An 18,074-nucleotide genomic window follows, 5' to 3' on the forward strand; every position below is an offset into this window, starting at 1 on the left:
TCCATCCATATTCAATTTGATCCTTTTTTTTTTTTTTTTTTTTAAAAACCCTAATGGTATGAGTCTTCTATTGAGACCCAGTGCAAAAGTTTTAGAGAACTAAATAGGACTATTCACATGAGCAGAATTACTCATGCATGGGTAAATGTTCACAGAATCAGACCTGTATATATACACAGTCCTGCATACACTCCCCAAAAAATAAGAACTGCTGAAAGAAGCACTCAGTCATGAAATGGCATTAAAAATACTATTTTCTTTCTTTTTTTTAATGCCTGGCTAGGCCATACGAATATTAAAATGAAAGTCTTTAACTACACAGCAAGTTCTAATATAAACCAAACATTCTGATCCAAGACTACATCAATAAGGAATGATAAACGCCAGTAGAAAGGGTAAAGATATCAACATTTTCAAAACAAATTTTAGCCTCTAGCCTCAAGTGGCTTCACAAGTTACTCTAAGGGTTTCCTTTATCTGTCAATTTCTGCTTTTGGCAACAAAATTACTTGCTGACAACTGGTTTCAACAGGTTGCCATATATGTTATATATTTTTGTCCGCTACTATAATTTTCACATGGAAATTGTAAACTTATATGGACTCAACTGCAAATTTTACGATTCCATTTTAAATCAGATCTCAGTAACGAACTAATAGTTGATTCAGAATATTTTAGCTATCTGTAAGCCCCGGCAAAAATATGTCAATGCCTTTAGAGGTGTTTAAGGATGCTAAAATTTCACTATTTTCATTTTGGGCTAATACCACACTAATGATTACTTAAGATAAGAGCCTAACTCTGCTAACACTACCAGCAGGGCCCAGAGGCCTTGGGGGGCCTGGCCCAGGCTACAACTCCCATTATCATGAGGGAAAAAAATTTCATGGGTCATGAGATTGTATATATGGGATGAGGGATTGTGGTATGTGTGTGGGAGGGGGCCTGTGTTACAAGTCTGTACCGGGCCCGAAAAAATTATGCTTGGGCCCTGACTACCAGACATTGTTTACTGCCAACACTTCAATTGGCTTTAATGAAACTGCTTGTAGTGGCAAATACTATTCCCGGCACTGCAGTAAGTGGCAGCAAGATCAGGCCCCAGGAACAAACAGATATGTGGTTGTAAATTCATTTCAATACTTTTCTCGTGATGAGGGATACAATATTACTCCACTTTAACCAAAATGATGCCACATAATAAAACAGTTTTGAGAAACCTTAAACTATAAGAACAGGGAAGAGCCACAGAATACATGTCTTAACACACACTTGTCTTTTCCTTTTAAATGTTTCTTAATGCCACCTTGAGCTCATTCACATTCTTTGCCCTCTCCACTCACTTATTCCATGAGAGAGAGACATTAGCATAAATGTTGAATATTAACTTATGGAAACTAAAGTTAGCTTTAACAGTTCTGAAAAATCCCAGGGGGTTGGGGAGGAAGAGTTGCTTTTAACATAAAAATGAGTATTAGTTTCAAGAAAAGTTTGCATTTTAGAAGAAACTGAAAATATGTCTTCCATGCATGAATATGGATTAGTGTCTAGTAGACTGACACTTGTTACCAGAGGCTATCTTTTGTCACTTAAGCAATGCTTTTTGACAGTTTTACAGGCTGTTATCCCAAGGACTTTGGTATTTATGGCCTTTATTCACTTGGGATTTCTGCTCTTATCCACTGGTTACTAATCACCAAATAGATTTTTTTTTTATGGGTCTGAAATTAGCTCAAAGGATGTCCTTCAACAATGGAAGCTCAGGACAGTACTGGGGAAAAGGTTCCCTGATATGTCCTTTTCCTGTTTACTAGTTTTCTTTTCCTGCAGACAAGGTAATGTGGATTTGGACCCAAACTGTTCATTAGTGCAATGACCAAATATGATTTATTACATGATTAGTCACTCTTCCCCTCCCACCCCCCCAACTTCTCTGATATGGACACTGGCTCCGTTATTAGAACTGGTTGAAAAATTTTGAGTTTTGAAATTGTTCAACAAAAAAAAAAATTTTTTTTTGCAAAAGTTTTTGTGAAATTTGTCTTTTTCAACCTGCTCTAAATCATTCTATTTCCACCACAAACTTTTCATTCTGTTTAAAAGTAGTATAATATCAATTTATTTCTGATCGACGGAGGACATTTCAGGGAAACTCATCAGTTGACTATATATAACATTATACAGCAGGGGCTTGTGAATTTAATATAATATTTTATTATTTAATATAATAGAATATAATTTTAATTTAATATAGATAGAAAATTTTACTATGTAATCATTTAAAAAAAAATTAGTTTTCAGAAAGCCACACCATCAGGATGGGGTGGGAATTGAAACCATCTAGATAGAAATGGAAATATTTAACTATTGTAACAAAATAATAATGACTAAAGAATTAAAAAAATTACTTTTAGAACTGCAATGTGTTAAAATTAAAGAGTTATAAAATTAAGGAAAAACCAATGAGGTTTGAAAAAAATCAATAAATTAAAATAGCAGTTAGTATTTTGCTACAGTAGTTCATGCACAACTCCCAGAAGTCTTATATTTGTGAACTACACTACTATTTCTGCATATTATTGCATCATCACTGTGAATAAATGATGGCTCTTTCCCCATAATCTACACTAGTAAATAAAAAATACGTTATTAATAAGAAAATACAAAGGGAAAGTTAATTGTATTGCTAATCCAGGACCATACTTTCTACCAGAGAATTATATTACAATAGATGCCAAGAGCTCTGAAAGTGGTATGTGATTCCAAAACTGAAATATATATTTAATTTTAAATTGTCTACAACTGCTGGTGCAGTGTCAAGTAGAACTAATACATTTTTCATGCAATATGCCCTCCACTGTTCTAGCGATAAAGTGGCAGAGAATAATGTAAGATAAAAATCCTGAGACCACAGTACAAGCGTGCCGTTCCACCAATGGAGCACTAAACTAAGATCCTTCTTGCAAAGTATTGTACAACTCCTCAGCAGGTACTGACCTAAACCATCAGCTTGCCACAAGCTCATCCTTATGAAGGGAAGAGGTATTGGGAGAAGTGTGACATTGTGACAAGAACAAACCACTTTAGGAGAGCGTCAGAGTGCCCCAAATAACAAAGGATCCAGTCCCATGCCTTAAAACATCCCGGGTCAGGTCCTCAAAATCATGAGATTTAAAATGTAAAAAACTTTGGGTTCTTTTTATTTGTCTTCTGGTTTCTGAGCCTTTAGGGTGCACTTGTGTCACACTTTCAAGCCTCTGTCATCAGGACTAAAAAAAAAATTTAAATGAAAGCTGAAATTCTCTTGCAATTACATGTCTCCAGAACCTGGAGCTTTAGTAAAAACATCAACTGTAATGAGACCCATGATAAAATTATGAGATTTAGGAACACTGCAATCCTGCTCCTATTAAAATCAAAGGGAGTTTTGCCACTGAATTCAATGGGACAGGATTAGAACCAAATTTCTCTCTCTCTCATTGAGTTAACTTTAATTATCTTAGATTTAGACTTCTTAGATTATGAACTCTTCAAAGCAGAGAAAGGTTTTTCATTATATGTCTGTATAGGGCTTGGCATGGCAGGATCTATCCCCAAATGGGGCCTCTAAATGACACCACAGTATAAATAATTATTATAGTGCATATGATTGAATATTTAGCAACTATAATTTTATGCAAATCAAATACAATAATCTATAGTCAATTTCCTACCACATACAGTAATTGTATAAAACACTAACCAGAGGCTTCACCCCAGCGTCAGTGTCCTTATCCTGCAAGAAAAACTTGCTTCCATCACGAGAAAGACATTGTTAATGTAGTAAAATGTGACCCAGCATGCAAAATTAGCACATTTAGTAAGAGGCTAATGCAAGAAAGGTAATTGCTTCAGCAGTTAATAGGTAAGAAATCATTTATGTAAGATGCCTGGAATACATTATTTCTGAATCCTGACAGTTAAATTAAAAGACATTAAACCAAACTTTTTTTCTCACTTGGTGTGAATAGTTTAATGAAGCAGTGTTTAAGAACAGTAGCAGTCCTGCAAACACACTTTTTTTTTTGGCCATCAGTGAGTTAAACAATGAGAATTACTGCCCGCTAAAGTTAGATTTCTCTGTCCCTTCTCCAGACAGAGAAAATGATAGGAGGGAGAATGGGGAAAGGGAGATAGTTGATTTAAATTTAAAAAAAAATTGTCTAAATGACAGCAAATATATAATATGAACTCCTCAATCCATCCACTCAGATCACAAATTCTGACCAATCAAAGCAAACATCCTCACAGACTGCTTACAACCTGGGTTCCATATCTGATGCTATAGTATGTACACTTATAACCTTCCTTTCTTTGCAACAAATCAGACACTAAACATATTACTCTCCAGAAGGATCGCTGAACTTTGAATCAAATTGGTTTAGCCCTTCATATACAAGGAGAAAAGCTTCTTTAGAATAAGATTAATCTGTATCTTGAGTAGACCTATTGTATTTCATCTTACTTCATGCATTTTTTTCTCTTGAAGTATTTGGTAAAAACTCATATTTTCAAGACACGGGACTTGTTTTTACCAGATATTGTAATCTGATGGTTTTACACTAGAGAGTTATATCAAATTACACAGAATTTTCTGAACAAGCACATAACTGAAGATCATCAATGAGGGTTCAAAATACAACAATATGCTAATGCATGCATCCACTGTATGTTATTATATAGATCAAGTGCCACCCTCACTTAGATCATAGTTTTTCAACCTGTGGTACGTGTACTCCTAGGGGTACGCAAGACACAGGCAGAGGGTACCCAGGGAAAAACAGAGTGAAGGGTAGGCAGGCGGCAGCCCCCGGCTTCCCACCCAGTCACAGTTCCCAGCTGGGAGGTGGGTGGCTGCCACCCACTTCCTGCCAGGAGGCACGCGGCAGCTGCCCGTTTTGGGGAAGGCACGCAGCAGCTGCCCACCTCCCGCCCGGTCCCAGCTTATAGCTGGGAGGAAGCAGCAGCCACCTGTAACTTGTCCAGGTGGCAGCCTCCCTGCCTGGCTCAAAGCCCAGTGCCCAGAAAACTTGTCAATTTCACTGCTCTAGCTGAGTAGTGAAATTGACAACTATGACAGCCCCAGATTTTACCAGTTACCCTCTTTTCCTGTCTCTCTCTCTCTCTCGCCCTCCTTCACTGTCTCTCTCTCTCTCACCCCTTCCTCCTCTCAAATCCATGGCCAACATCACCTCTAGCCCAGGTACATATTTGAGTTGTGCACCCCTGTGTAAAGGTGGTAACCCTACCCACAATAAATCTGACATCTGTCATATCATGGCCTTATCATGCCCCTTCTTCCAACATATGGCTCACATTAGTCTGTAAACTTTTCATTACTCTGAAAATTGAGTGTTGGGGTACTTATTAAAATCTTCAGAAGTTAGGGGTACTTGCTACTTAGATTTAGATATGCTATTGGAAATTGAGGGAAAGTATTATTCTTGTAATACAATTAAGAAAGAAACAAGAGGAAAGAATGCTAAGGTTGCAAAGTCAAAGGCACACAAGTTAGGAAATGCCTGAATGAAGTATGTCTATGCAACTTTAATTCAGCCCTCCTTGTGCGTATGCATTATGATATGGTCTTTGATTACATACTATCTATCCCACAAGACTCCTGCTTTATTCAGTGGATGGAATGGACAGGGGTCTGGAGATCAATCAGGGTTGTGTAAGGGAAAAAATTGTCTGTAGAACCCTTGCCTCATTTGTTGCATAAAGTTAGAAGGCATGCAGTGAAAGGGATGAGGGATTACAGGAAGAGAAACTATAGTTTTCAAGTTAAGACTTTTGAATGCTATGCTAGAGAACCAGATTCTATCCCTGCTTCTGCGACAGAGATCCTATATGATGCTGGGCAAATCACATTATCACAGGTTTCACAAGTGGTCACTGTGGGTAAATCTGTGGGGGGATAAAAGCCTCGTGGCACAGTTGTGACTGGCCTGGGTCAGCTGACTTGGGCTTGGGAGCCAAAAATTGCTGTGTAGCTGCTCGGGGTCTGGGACCCTCCACCCTCTCAGGTCCCAGAACCTGGGTTCCAGCCTGAGCTCAAATGTCTACACAGCAATTTTTCAGCCCTGGAGCGCAAGCCCAACCCACCCAACCCAGGCCAACTGTGGGTTTTTTATCCCTATGTAGACATATCCCGGGTGTTCCTCATTTTCTTGGTACCCGTCTTCAGACACCTGGAGTGCGCTTTATAGAAATGCTGATAGCTCACTGCAACTGAGTTCAATAGAAGCGTTGCTCTTAACATAAAAATGTACTGTAAAATATGAAGTACTCTGAGAAGTCATGCCCTAGGTGGCTTGAATTGGGCACTCAAAATTAATGGATATTTTGAATATTTTGGTTATAATCTCAGTGGCTCAGCTCCCCATGTGTAAAATGGGAATAATTCCATCTCACCTCACAGATTGTTGTGAAGATACATTTATTAATGTTTGTAAAGAACTAAAATACTATAATAAGAGCATAATATCAAAGCTCATGAGGAAATTAATAATTCTATAATCAGTGCAGGGCTTGGATCATGTGCAGTAAATACAGAATCAGGCCACACGATGATAGGATAAAAAGAAATATTGAATAAACTACTCATGCAGTGAGCACAGCCAACCCTGTACATTGAATGAGGTGGGGGGGAGGGGGAAAAGTATGTCATCATATAATTAAAGAGTATCTGTGACAGTCTGTACCCCTATATTTACCTTTGCACACTATTATAATAATCTTTTACAAGTATGCCTTTTGAGATATCATTGGAAAACTCAACTTGCTGGTTAATACTGTCCTGATAAAATGTGTGTGGCAACATTATATGAACAGTTATAAGATTACACTGTATGGTGTTACATTAAGACATATTCCAAGCCTTGGGAGTGGCCAAACCAGTTCCCCAGAAACAGAAGACAAATAAATGCCCCAGCCAGGTGTAAACAGGCCAAATGGGCCACCACCTGTTAAGTGACTATTTATTGATAGGAAAAGGAACATTGGTGAAAAAGCTACATCTTAAAAAGAAACCTCTTGGGTTTCTATCCACAGACTCTCACACTCCTGAATCTCAGCTGGAGATGCTTCTCAAAGAAGGGAATGAACTACAAGAGGGGAGGGTGGATGCCCCAAATCATTCTTCCCTTTCTTTCTACCCATACCACCTGAAGAACAAAGGAAACAGCATTGGACTAGGGAGGGATCCTGACTGAAACATGGTGAGAGATCTTGCTTTGAATTCACTCTAGTTTAAGTTAGGTATTAGTTGTGTTTTATTTTTCTTGTAACCAATTCTGACTTTTAAGCTTCATTACTTAGGCTCATTTAAAATCTATTCTTCTGTAGTTAATACACTTGTTTTATTGTTTTATCTAAACCAGTGTGTTTGGACTCAAGTGTTTGAGAAACTCCATTTGGGATTACAGGATTTGTGCATATCATTTTCTATTAATAAAATGACAGACTTTCTATGAGCTTTTGTTGTCCAGGAGAAAGTACAGTACAAGACGTAAGTTTATGGGAAGTTGCTGGTGTTGCTCTGCAGTGTAATGCAAGAGTGGCTGACTGCAGCACTCATATAATATAACTGGGAGTAACTTACATGCTGGAGGCTGTGTGAGAGCAGACCAGGAGTAAAGGTACTCCTGTTAGAGAGCTGAGGTGACACAGCTGTTCACCAGTCCAGATTGTATCCTGGATATGTCACAGTATCATAATGCACATGCACAATCAAGCCAAATTAAGATTTCAGAGGAAACCTCAATTCTGGTATTTTCTAACTTATGAGTGCTTGACTTTGCAACCTTAATATTCTTTTAATTTGTGGGAGAAGAAAGGTTGGATGTAATGTATATTTAAAGCTCTCTCAAACCAACAGGTAACTTGATAAATAAATATATATATTTAAAATAAGAGTTTTAAAGATGGGCAAAACTAGGAAATTCAGCTTACATACGTAATTCATTCAGAAACCAGAAAGGAGTTCCATTGTTGACAGCTCTTATGTTATTGCATACCTCATGATTTTAGGTGTGGTTTTTGCTTTTTGTTTTGTTTTCTCTAAAGCCTCCCAAAACTTCCCAATGCACACAGCAATTCTGAATTCCCCCCCTCCCTAAAAGTGGCCATCATCCCTCACTAATCTGATGGCATAAATGCCAATCTTCCTGTAGTTAGGATGACTACTATTGCTTATAGCTTTTGCAAGTAGAAATGGCAATGACCTAATAACAATGGCTGTTGTCTCCCTTGTATTCAGTCCTATATCAAAACAGACTGCCCTCAGTGAAGATGACTACCTCACATGATTTAAGGACTGGAAACTGGACAGGAGACTGGAAGGTGTGTGCAAAAGAATGTAGTGCATTGGTAAGGAGGAATGATGTAGAGCAGTGTTTCTCAATTGGTGTTCCACAGAACCCTGGGGTTCCGCAAGATGAATTTCAGGGTTCCACGAAAAATTGAAACCGCGCCGCTGAAAACAGCCGACAGCGCGCGCCGCCGAAAAGGGGAAGATGTCCCGGATTTTTCAGCGGAGGGTATCGCATGGCCCCACAGAAGTTAAAAAGGGTTCCGCGGCCAAATTTAATTGAGAAACACTGATGTAGAGGTTATAGAATAGGACAAGGACTCCAAAGGAAACATGTAGAGAAATAGCAAGAGTCCTGTGGCACCTTAAAGATTAACAAATTTATTTGGGCATAAGTTTTCGTGGGCAGAAACTCTCCAACGAAGTGGGCTTCTGCCCACGAAAGCTTATGCCCAAGTAAATTTGTTTTACTAAAAACAGACTAACATGGCTACCACTCTGGAACTCATGTAGAGAAATGTGAGTGAGGTGGGGACAGGGACAATAAAGGAAATAGACGGAGAGGGAAAGAAAGGCAGCTCCCCCACCTTAGGAACTAGGAGAAGGTAAATGGAGTCTCCTAAGTGGTCAGTGTGCATTTGTCTGTGTGCTTTTAAAGTAAATTTAGAATGTGAAATTACCACATACAAATTTAGGGAGTGGGAGTGGCTCCCTTAACGGCTCACAAAGCAAAAGGGAAACAAAAACAAATCTTTAATTCACAATTTTAAGCCAGTCCAAACAATTTTAGAGTCTGTCTCATGCCTGGGTTTGACCATACTGGAGTTCCAGCCTACTTATCAACTGTTCCACATTTTCTGCTCGCTAAAGGCTGGAGCAGAGAACTGCAGTCAGAATTAGCAAGTTCCCCACAGTGTCACATTCTGTTCATCCATGCAGAGAGAACCATGCAAAGGATACAAGAGAGAAAGAGGCAGCTTCCCTCCCATGTACTGGTGAAGCATCACACAGCAATACACGTGGAAGGGAATCTATGTGTAGGTGGAGCTTTAGCTTTGTTAGGAGAGTAATAGCTGTAAATTACCTCAGCTTCCAGCTGTTGATACCAGTAATTAACATAAGATTACTAAAACCATGTCTAAGATCCATCCATTATTATAACTATTGTTCTAGCCTATTGCACTTCTGATTCCTCTCAGCAAGGCTTTTGGGCCACTGGATCTATGGAGCCTGAGATCTTTCGGGCCTTCTCAATTCCCTCCCTCTGCTCCCTGTACCATCATAGAAGAGGACTATTTAGTGAGCTTCCTCCCAGCATAGACCCACTGCTAGGATTATGTTGTGTGTATAACCTCGTGGCTGACATCTACACCAGGTGAACAACATCCTAAATCTCTCAAATGCTTGGTGTTTTTGTCCCCGGTATGCTGCAACATCAGAGTTCACCTGAACTGTGTCTTCATTATATTAGTTCACAGGATCCTGAGACCCTATCAGTCAACTGATGGCACAAAACTATGTTAGGACTCCTGACCTCGTCCTAGACAAACTGATTGTGTGACAATTTACTAGATTAATACATACAAAAACAACACACACAATTATTGCTGCACCCAGACTACCAGTAATTGCCACCTCTTGTGATTTTATCAGGAGTCTTATTTCCTTAAATCCCCAGTCCCTGGACTCGAGCGATTATGTGAAAATCTCAGTTTTCATTTAAAAAAAAGTTTCTAGTCCTCATGATTACAGGGAAAAGCGTGAAAACATGACTCAAGAGTATTTTCAAAGCTCGAAAGCCGGAAACAAAAAATAGAACATTATTTAAAAATTTCATTATTTTTAAGCCACTTGTGATTTTTGCAGAGCTTGACTCATAATTTTTGGGTGCTTGAGGTTGGCAATAGTGTACTACACACAGTTTTGTTTTTAGACATTTCTAACCTACTTATTACTGTAGTAGCTAAGCACCTAAGCACTTGTTCTGTTAGTACTGATATGTAACTCATGTAGTAGTTTTTACCAAAGATATGCATGTTATATACACACAATTATTCACACAATGTGAACTATGCTTAAGTCTTCAAGAAAAAAAAAAAAAAAAGACAAAACAGATGGCTGTCTCCTCACCACAATTCTTTACCGTTTATGGCTCAACAGACATTTTTGTGCTGTAATTTTACCTATTTCACATACCAAACTCATATTAGTTACCATGAAAAATAACGCTTGTTCGAAAGCTCCCTGTCATTCCATTGCAAATTTAGGATTGCAAGGTAGATTTCTTACATTATGAGGTCAATTTTGTGGTAGCAGAACTTCCCATGTAGCAAATTAAATCCATTATGTGGTCTCTGCACCATGACCAGGAAGTTGCTATCACAAGACTATTTAGACCAAAGAAAATAATTTTCTTTAACAAAATAAATCTTAGCACTTCTGTTTACATTTAAACTAAGTTAGGCCCAAGCCATTACAATTTTGTGTAACACAGATCTAATCTAATTATAGGTGTCTGAGGTAATCATGTTATTACCAACACTGGTAAATTAAGATTTCTTTCCATGAATTATATTCCCAATGAATATCAATCGTTTGTTTTACTGTTACCAGAGGATCAAAAAAGCTGCATATGGCACTAATAAATCAAATAGAGCCATCAAATCTACCAACTATTTTCTTTGGCTAAAATTGTAAAGTTTGACTTGCAAAGTTTTATCTATTCCTAATGATTTACAGCCAGAGCAAATTGAACTCACCAGGAACACTATGAAGTGTATATTTCCCTTACTGTTCCCCTCCTTGAACTTGTGAAACTTTGCAATCCTATTGTTGCTGTCTAGAATCTTCAGACCATGGGTTTTCACTAAATAATCCTATTCACTGTTGAGATTTCAGTCCTATCATGGAAGGTGCACATACATGGGGATCAGATAAATTTAATACAGAGTTGCACTACATTAACTGAACTGCATTAAATCAACACCGGTAATGGAAAGATTATTCATACAATGAAAACCAAGAAACTAAAATACTTTCAATCTACATTTCTCTTTCCTGTGATGGTTTAAACAATAATACTTCTGCAGTTGATCAGACTACTCATTTAAAAATATATTGGTTGGACTGGTCTGCAATTTCCTCCCATTATTCCTGGTAATGACTAAAATGAGTTCGCACAAAGAAGAAAGATTTGGGACTTACTTCTGTCCTGAAACTCCATTCACCACCATCAAAAGTGATATTCAAGGGTGAAATAGGGTTGGAATCTCAGTCAATCAATGGCTTTCTGATAGAGGTAATGAATGCCAGGGCCACTGATTCCGTTACTACTATTTCTAGCATCCATTATCTTCGGATATGTGAAGAATCTTCTCTTATGATAGTAAGGTATTAGAAAAGATCTCTCTTCACCTCAGAAAAAAATCCAGCTCCATCTATGTTAGTGGGGTACGTTATCAGTCTCCTTTAATCATTTTCTTCATATGTAGCTCAGAGTGAGAGATAAGTTTTACAGTTTTTTAAACAGATTCAAATGAAAAGTGTAAATTGCTAGATCCACACCTCTCTACCACCTAACACTGAAGCATAAAACTGACTTCTACAATATGGAACATCGTTTCTGTCAATTTGCCAAATGATTTATGATTTAATATAGTAAGCAGCATCTTCACAAAGATTCTAATATATGCCAGAGAAACTAAGAGCATGCAAAAATTCCTTGAATCAGGACATTACATATAATAATTTCCCACTAAACAGGTAGCGCTGCTCTGCTATACCTCTATCCAACAGTTGAAACAATTCCCACCTCTTGGAGTTCAAAAATAAACCAGCTATAGTTAGCAAATTCCATGGCCATCCAGAGTCACACACACACAAACAAGCTAGATCAGCAAATGTGGAGACATCTAAATAATGGTTTCACCTCAGAATGGTGTTTTGTAGTATGAGATACCGATAGTTAGACAGGGGCATTAAAATCCACACTTGCCTGTGGATTGGCCACATGACAGAGCAGGTTAGCTTACTGCACATGCAACTCAGTGATCCTTCCCCCCCCCAATGTCTGTCGCATGTAGTTACCCTACCCTGCTCCAGACTTCACCGGTTGTGTTACCAGATGACATCAAGACATTGGGAATCACTCTATTCTGAAGGCTATTTCAGTTACCTGGTGGTCAGATTTATATAACCGGTTTTCCACAGGGCATGGTGGTTTTGTTTTTGTTTATGAGCCAGCCTTAGCCATGCTCTGATGCTGTGAAAGGGGGAAAAGCTCTATTTTCCCCACCCATTAAGTTCCCCAATGTGCACCTTCCTAGCTCCCTAAAAATATATCCACCATACATTCATCTGCCCCCACCATCCAACCCTTCAGTTAAAAATTTGGTCACCCTGGCCTAGTAAGAACATTCCTACTGTAACGTTTAATCAGGAAAATCAAACACCCTTTTTACCAATTAGGGCAGGAATTCCCAACATTCAAAAGATATCGTATCAGATTTAAACAATTACCACAATACAACCCCATCCAGAATGCTGCAGGATTTTAAATGGTACTATCTGATCAGTAGGAAATAATTTATAACTAAGTTAACATACATGATATTTAAGCATTTGTATTGTGCTTGGATAATCCTTTTTGTACTCTGTCCACTAAAATGCAACTTGAAGTAATTACTCAATTTTTAAGTGTAAAATTAAATTAAATTATATGTACACTGTGTGTTGTGGAAACTTCATTTTAATCATCAGGCTAGATTACAAGCTTCTGAATAGGAAATGTTATGAAAATTAATCTGAATGTCTGGGCGAGTTTGGCAGCAAACCTTCAGGAGCATTGTAGGTAAAATGTGAAATCTAGCCAAAGAAAACAACAGTAACTTTGATTAATTCTTTATGTAGAACAAAGGACATAAAAAAATCTGGAATATATCAAACTATTTTAGATGCAAAAGGCTATTACTAAAAATGATATAGTATGTTAAAGAGTGGAACAATAATAGTTTAATTACACAGAGCCTTCATTCTGCTCCACAGTAAACAGAAAAAAATATATTAATGCAGCATGTGGTTAAATTTGAAAATCACAATCTCACATGATCACAGAGCTCGATAGTACATGCATTTATAATTATATCTGCCTTAAAAACGTCATGAATTTACCGGCCCAGACACAAAGTACAATTGTCTGTCCTTTGTCACAACAGAATGCCGATAATGAAAACACTGATATTGTATGTACTCATCTAAAATAGTTACTTGCTGCAGGCTAGTGGATTAATAGAATTTTGCGAGGCTGAAATATAAAAATAAGGCCCCAATCCAACAAAACCTTTATTCCGGGGCTTGACTTTATGCAGGAATCCCATTGATGTGAACATGACTACACTTGTGAATAAATTAAAGCATCTGTGTAAATGTTTGCAGCACGGGGGCCTAAAACACTAACTTTATAGTATATTGTATTATTTGTTTACTAGTATTTGACACTGTTGAGCAATAATGTAAACACATGATTTTATTGTGAGAATGCTATCAACTTCCTGACTTTCATATGATTAAAATCTTAAAAAAATTTTCAGATATCTTGTTTTTTTAATTATTTTCCTTTTAAGTTTTTTCAGATGTGTATAAGTCAAAAAGTGATTACAGAACAACTACTGTAACAACCATCTGTTTTACATACAAAGTTACTACCACAATGAAATAATTATATACTGAGCTTTTCTCACCTTCCTTGTCCAACAACTCATCTTAAAACCTACAAAACAGTTTAATGTTGAACAGTTAAAATTAAAGTTACTGTAAAGGAAGATTGCTAATGCTTAATTGTATTTCGGCAACACCACAAAAATTACAAAGACTGATGTGGACAGCTCAGAAAGAATATCTGGTAAACAGAATATCCAGTAAACATGAAATAATTTGTGAGAAATCCATTCCAGGAAGGAATTGAAGAAAGGACTTTTGTAACTTAAAGTAGTAGAGCTATCTGCTTTTGGGTGTGCGTGTAGGTGCGTATCAGAAGCAGATCTAATTGAAAGGGTGGTTGCCAAAGCCATCAAATATTAAAATCAGTGAGAGCAGTTACTACTCTTACAGAGAACCAGTAAGACTAAAGTACTACATATTCTTAGGTGGCCATCCATCCAGGTCCCAATCTGCTTAAAATGTTAACCTTTTTATTATATTTTAATTAAGGAGTTTGGTATACTGCATCTTTAAGGTCCAATGCTGAAAGGACCTGAGCATTTCCACATTCAACTTCCACTGAATCAAGTGGTGCTCAGCACTGGACCCTGCTTTTGTAAAAGATCTCTCATCAAATTAATATTCCAGGTATGCAGGATATACACTGTCAATTACAGAAAACAGCAGCATAAGGAAGAGATTGCTTAGTTAAGTGCAAAATTCTGTGCTCTAGAATGTGAATAACTGGGACTTCGTATATCTGCAGACATGAGTTGCTAGTGACCTGACAACCAATTTGAGAATTGCTGGTATATGCAAGAGTTCACCCTTTCTTCAAGTGGCAGACGTTATTTTGTACTCTTGTACGTTTAATTTTTTTCCCAATTATTAAAAAAGGCAGTGGCATGCGCTGTAGATGTCTTACCACAATAAGGAGGGCTGTTGTGTGCAGCACACTTCAGTAAGGATAGCCTAAACATTTTTCCCCGTGATGATAGAAGCTAAAAAATGCATTTAGTATAGCCATCTGAAAGGTGCGATGCTACAGTACCCCACTCAGGTCTTATGCCATGCCCATCACTATGATACCCAAATCCTGATTGCCCCACCCACTCCTGTAGAGGGGCCTTGTTATTCCCACAGAGAAACATTGGCTAAATATTGAGGTGAAGTGCTTGTATTTTGCATATGGGCCACCATGTCCACCTATCTGAGCCTAGAGTTTAATACTGTCAGTACAGGAGTACAGTGGTCAAATGGCTTTACAACAGTGGCTTCCAGTGCTAGTGTATGAAGTGCACCTGGAGCCCTATATAAATTTTTTTTTAGTCCATCTGTAAATGCAGAAACTGCGAATAAAATATATCAATCAAACAGGAAAGAGATTTTCGGAAGTGTAATTGAGCCACTAATTGTGGAAGATGGCTTACCCAGGAGTCAGAGTTCAGCTAGAGAAAGGTCTCATACAAATATAAACAGTACAAAACCACAAAGCTCATTGGCTGCCACCTGCCTGGTTGACTCAATGAAGGAAGAATGCTACAGTGCACAGATGAAGACAGCCAGATTACAAAAATATATTCTTGTTCATTTGCAATATTTTTGTCTGAAATTTAGTCAAAGTAGTAACATAGTCTAATGTGAAGCAACAAATTAAAATTGTGCTTTAAAAATAACCTTCCCCCTTCAACCCCCACAGCTTATTTCAAATGGATAACAACTTGAAAATTCCATATGGACTTCTACTTCATTACTGTTATTTCAAACTCTAAATGTTATCTGCTGAAAGATCTTACCTTGGCTCCAAGCCCTGGCAGAAGGCAGGATTTTTCAGCTAATAAGAGCCTGGAAGTTTTACAAGACCATGGGGGTTTTCAAAATATTCTTGCACATTCTTCATGGCCAAATTAATAGATTTTATGCCAGATGTAAAGTGGCATTTTATGGTTAACTTTTAAAAGGTACTAATGGGGTAACTTTTAAGACTACTTTAAGATATGCAAGCAGTTAATTTAATACAAAACCCTATTCACTACTGTACATTCATTGTCTGCAATGGACTTCTTATAAGGCAGTTTACAATTTTTCCTAGAGAGAAAAGTAATTTAAATAGCTCTCAAGTATTCTACCATTTAATAACTGGAAGTTCTTCACCATCCCACTGTCAGGGCTTGCTACCACACACACTGGAGTGCATTAAATACCATCCCTTAACACTTCTATGGATTAAAGCACTTCTGCTGAGTTTGCATTTTCATAGGCTTTAGGGTGCCAAAAACTAATACTAATAATGTCAGTGCATTAAATGCAGGTATATATACATATAGGCACAGAAGATAAAGAGAATACACAGAATGTGTTGCAAAGTCAGGGGAGCATAACACTCATAGATGTATAACAGTTGTATGCATTTTTGTGAACATCCAGGGTCAAATTCTGCTTTCACTTTTACTGATGTAAGTGAGAATGTAAATTCCATTCAAGTCAATGTAATTGGGATTTAAACAGGAGTTGAATTAAGAATGTCAACTGGTACGCCTAAACGTGCTTATTTTTCTGTTTGTTTCTAGAATTCCTCTGTAATAGTTGTCTTTAAGGCCAGACATTAGTTTTCTATGTTATGCCTAGCAAACTGGTGACAAACCAATAAGTGCCACAGTATCCTCTTCTCAGTTGTTACACCACTCAAAACAGGCAGCTCTAGCTTGAGGAAACATTTCACATTGATCCAAGACTTCATATTTCCCCTTTCACACAACAGTTAGCAGATCACGTAAATATTATGAGAACGTCACCATATTTCATGATTGCACAGACAGCGAAAACAAGAAGGTCAAGTACTTTATCGTGCTGCTGCACTGTCCCATATAGGAAGCAGGCAAGCAGAATTTTCTTCAACTCACACATCCGGTCATTGAATTTTTTCTCAAAGCTGTTCTTTAAAAAAAATAAAATAAAAGATAAGAGTCGGAGTTTTCAAGTGGACTGTGCTAGTCTCCCTCTGCTTCAATAAAGCCATAGTTCATATACATCTTTCTTCCCCGCCTTGCCTTACACTCTTCATGCCAAAGCCAGTAAAATAATTCCTTGGCCCATCTGTGGGATTTCCAACTGTCTGAATATACAAGGGCTTCTGGATAGCTTTGTTTGCTCATATAAATGTTACTGGGTCTTTTAAAAGATCTACAGTATGATGAACAGCAAGTCTATTGCGAACGCTAATGTTTAACATATTTTAAAATAATGACACATTTGGAAAGTGATACAGCCACATAGGAGCTCAAAGAAAAATATTTGACTCTTGCCAACAAGCAATCATAAGCAAATAGAGAAACAGAACAAAAATATGTCAAATGATGCAGTATATTTCACAGCTGACAAAAAAGTCACCACATACATGAATAGCCTATAGGCCATGGGCAGAGAAGTAATTAAATACATGCAGAGTGCTTATCACAGGCCAAAGATGTGCCTCATTCTATAGCTTTATCTCCCCACTGTCATTTTATTATGGTATTTGAAGCTCAAAACGGGGGGTGATCGCAGAAAAACAGAGTATAGCACCATCTAGCTTTCTCTGTCTCCTACAAGGCATTGGTAAGCTGCAGTGGCTTCATACCCAAAGATGAAATTTTAAGATGCCTCAGAGGCTGAATTAGATGTCAGCAGACATAAGTTACATGGAGTACACTCCACCTTTCTGCCCCTGAAATGGGCAGAAATGGGCAGCAGACAAAAGAACTAAATGTCATGTACAGTAGCACAACACAAGGGCTAAGAGGCAAAATTTTCAAATGTGGATGCCTAAAGCTAGATACCTAAATGCATAGTGTGATTTTTAGAGGTGAAGGTGCACACAGCTCTCACTGGCGACATCTACACTGTCTATTAACTGCAGTGTGTGGGGTATGCATAGCCACACACCATAGTGAAAAGCAAGCTGCATTCACACTGTGATGTGTAGCAACCTGTGTCAGTGAAGGCTCTGGCAGGGAAAATGCAGCGGGTAAAGGTTTCAGCAGCTTCC

General features: G+C 37.9%; 1 protein-coding gene across 3 annotated transcripts in view; it reads right to left on the reverse strand.

Annotated features, from left to right (window-relative positions):
- MLLT3 (MLLT3 super elongation complex subunit) overlaps positions 1–18,074 on the reverse strand; it is a 203,838-nt gene that overhangs the window by 34,636 nt on the left and 151,128 nt on the right. The window lies entirely within an intron of this gene.

Source organism: Emydura macquarii, unplaced genomic scaffold (genome assembly GCF_026122565.2).
Source record: "Emydura macquarii macquarii isolate MOO-44397 ecotype Brisbane River unplaced genomic scaffold, CSIRO-AGI_Emac_v2 contig_1451, whole genome shotgun sequence".
In the NCBI taxonomy this organism is placed as follows: Eukaryota; Metazoa; Chordata; order Testudines; family Chelidae; genus Emydura; species Emydura macquarii.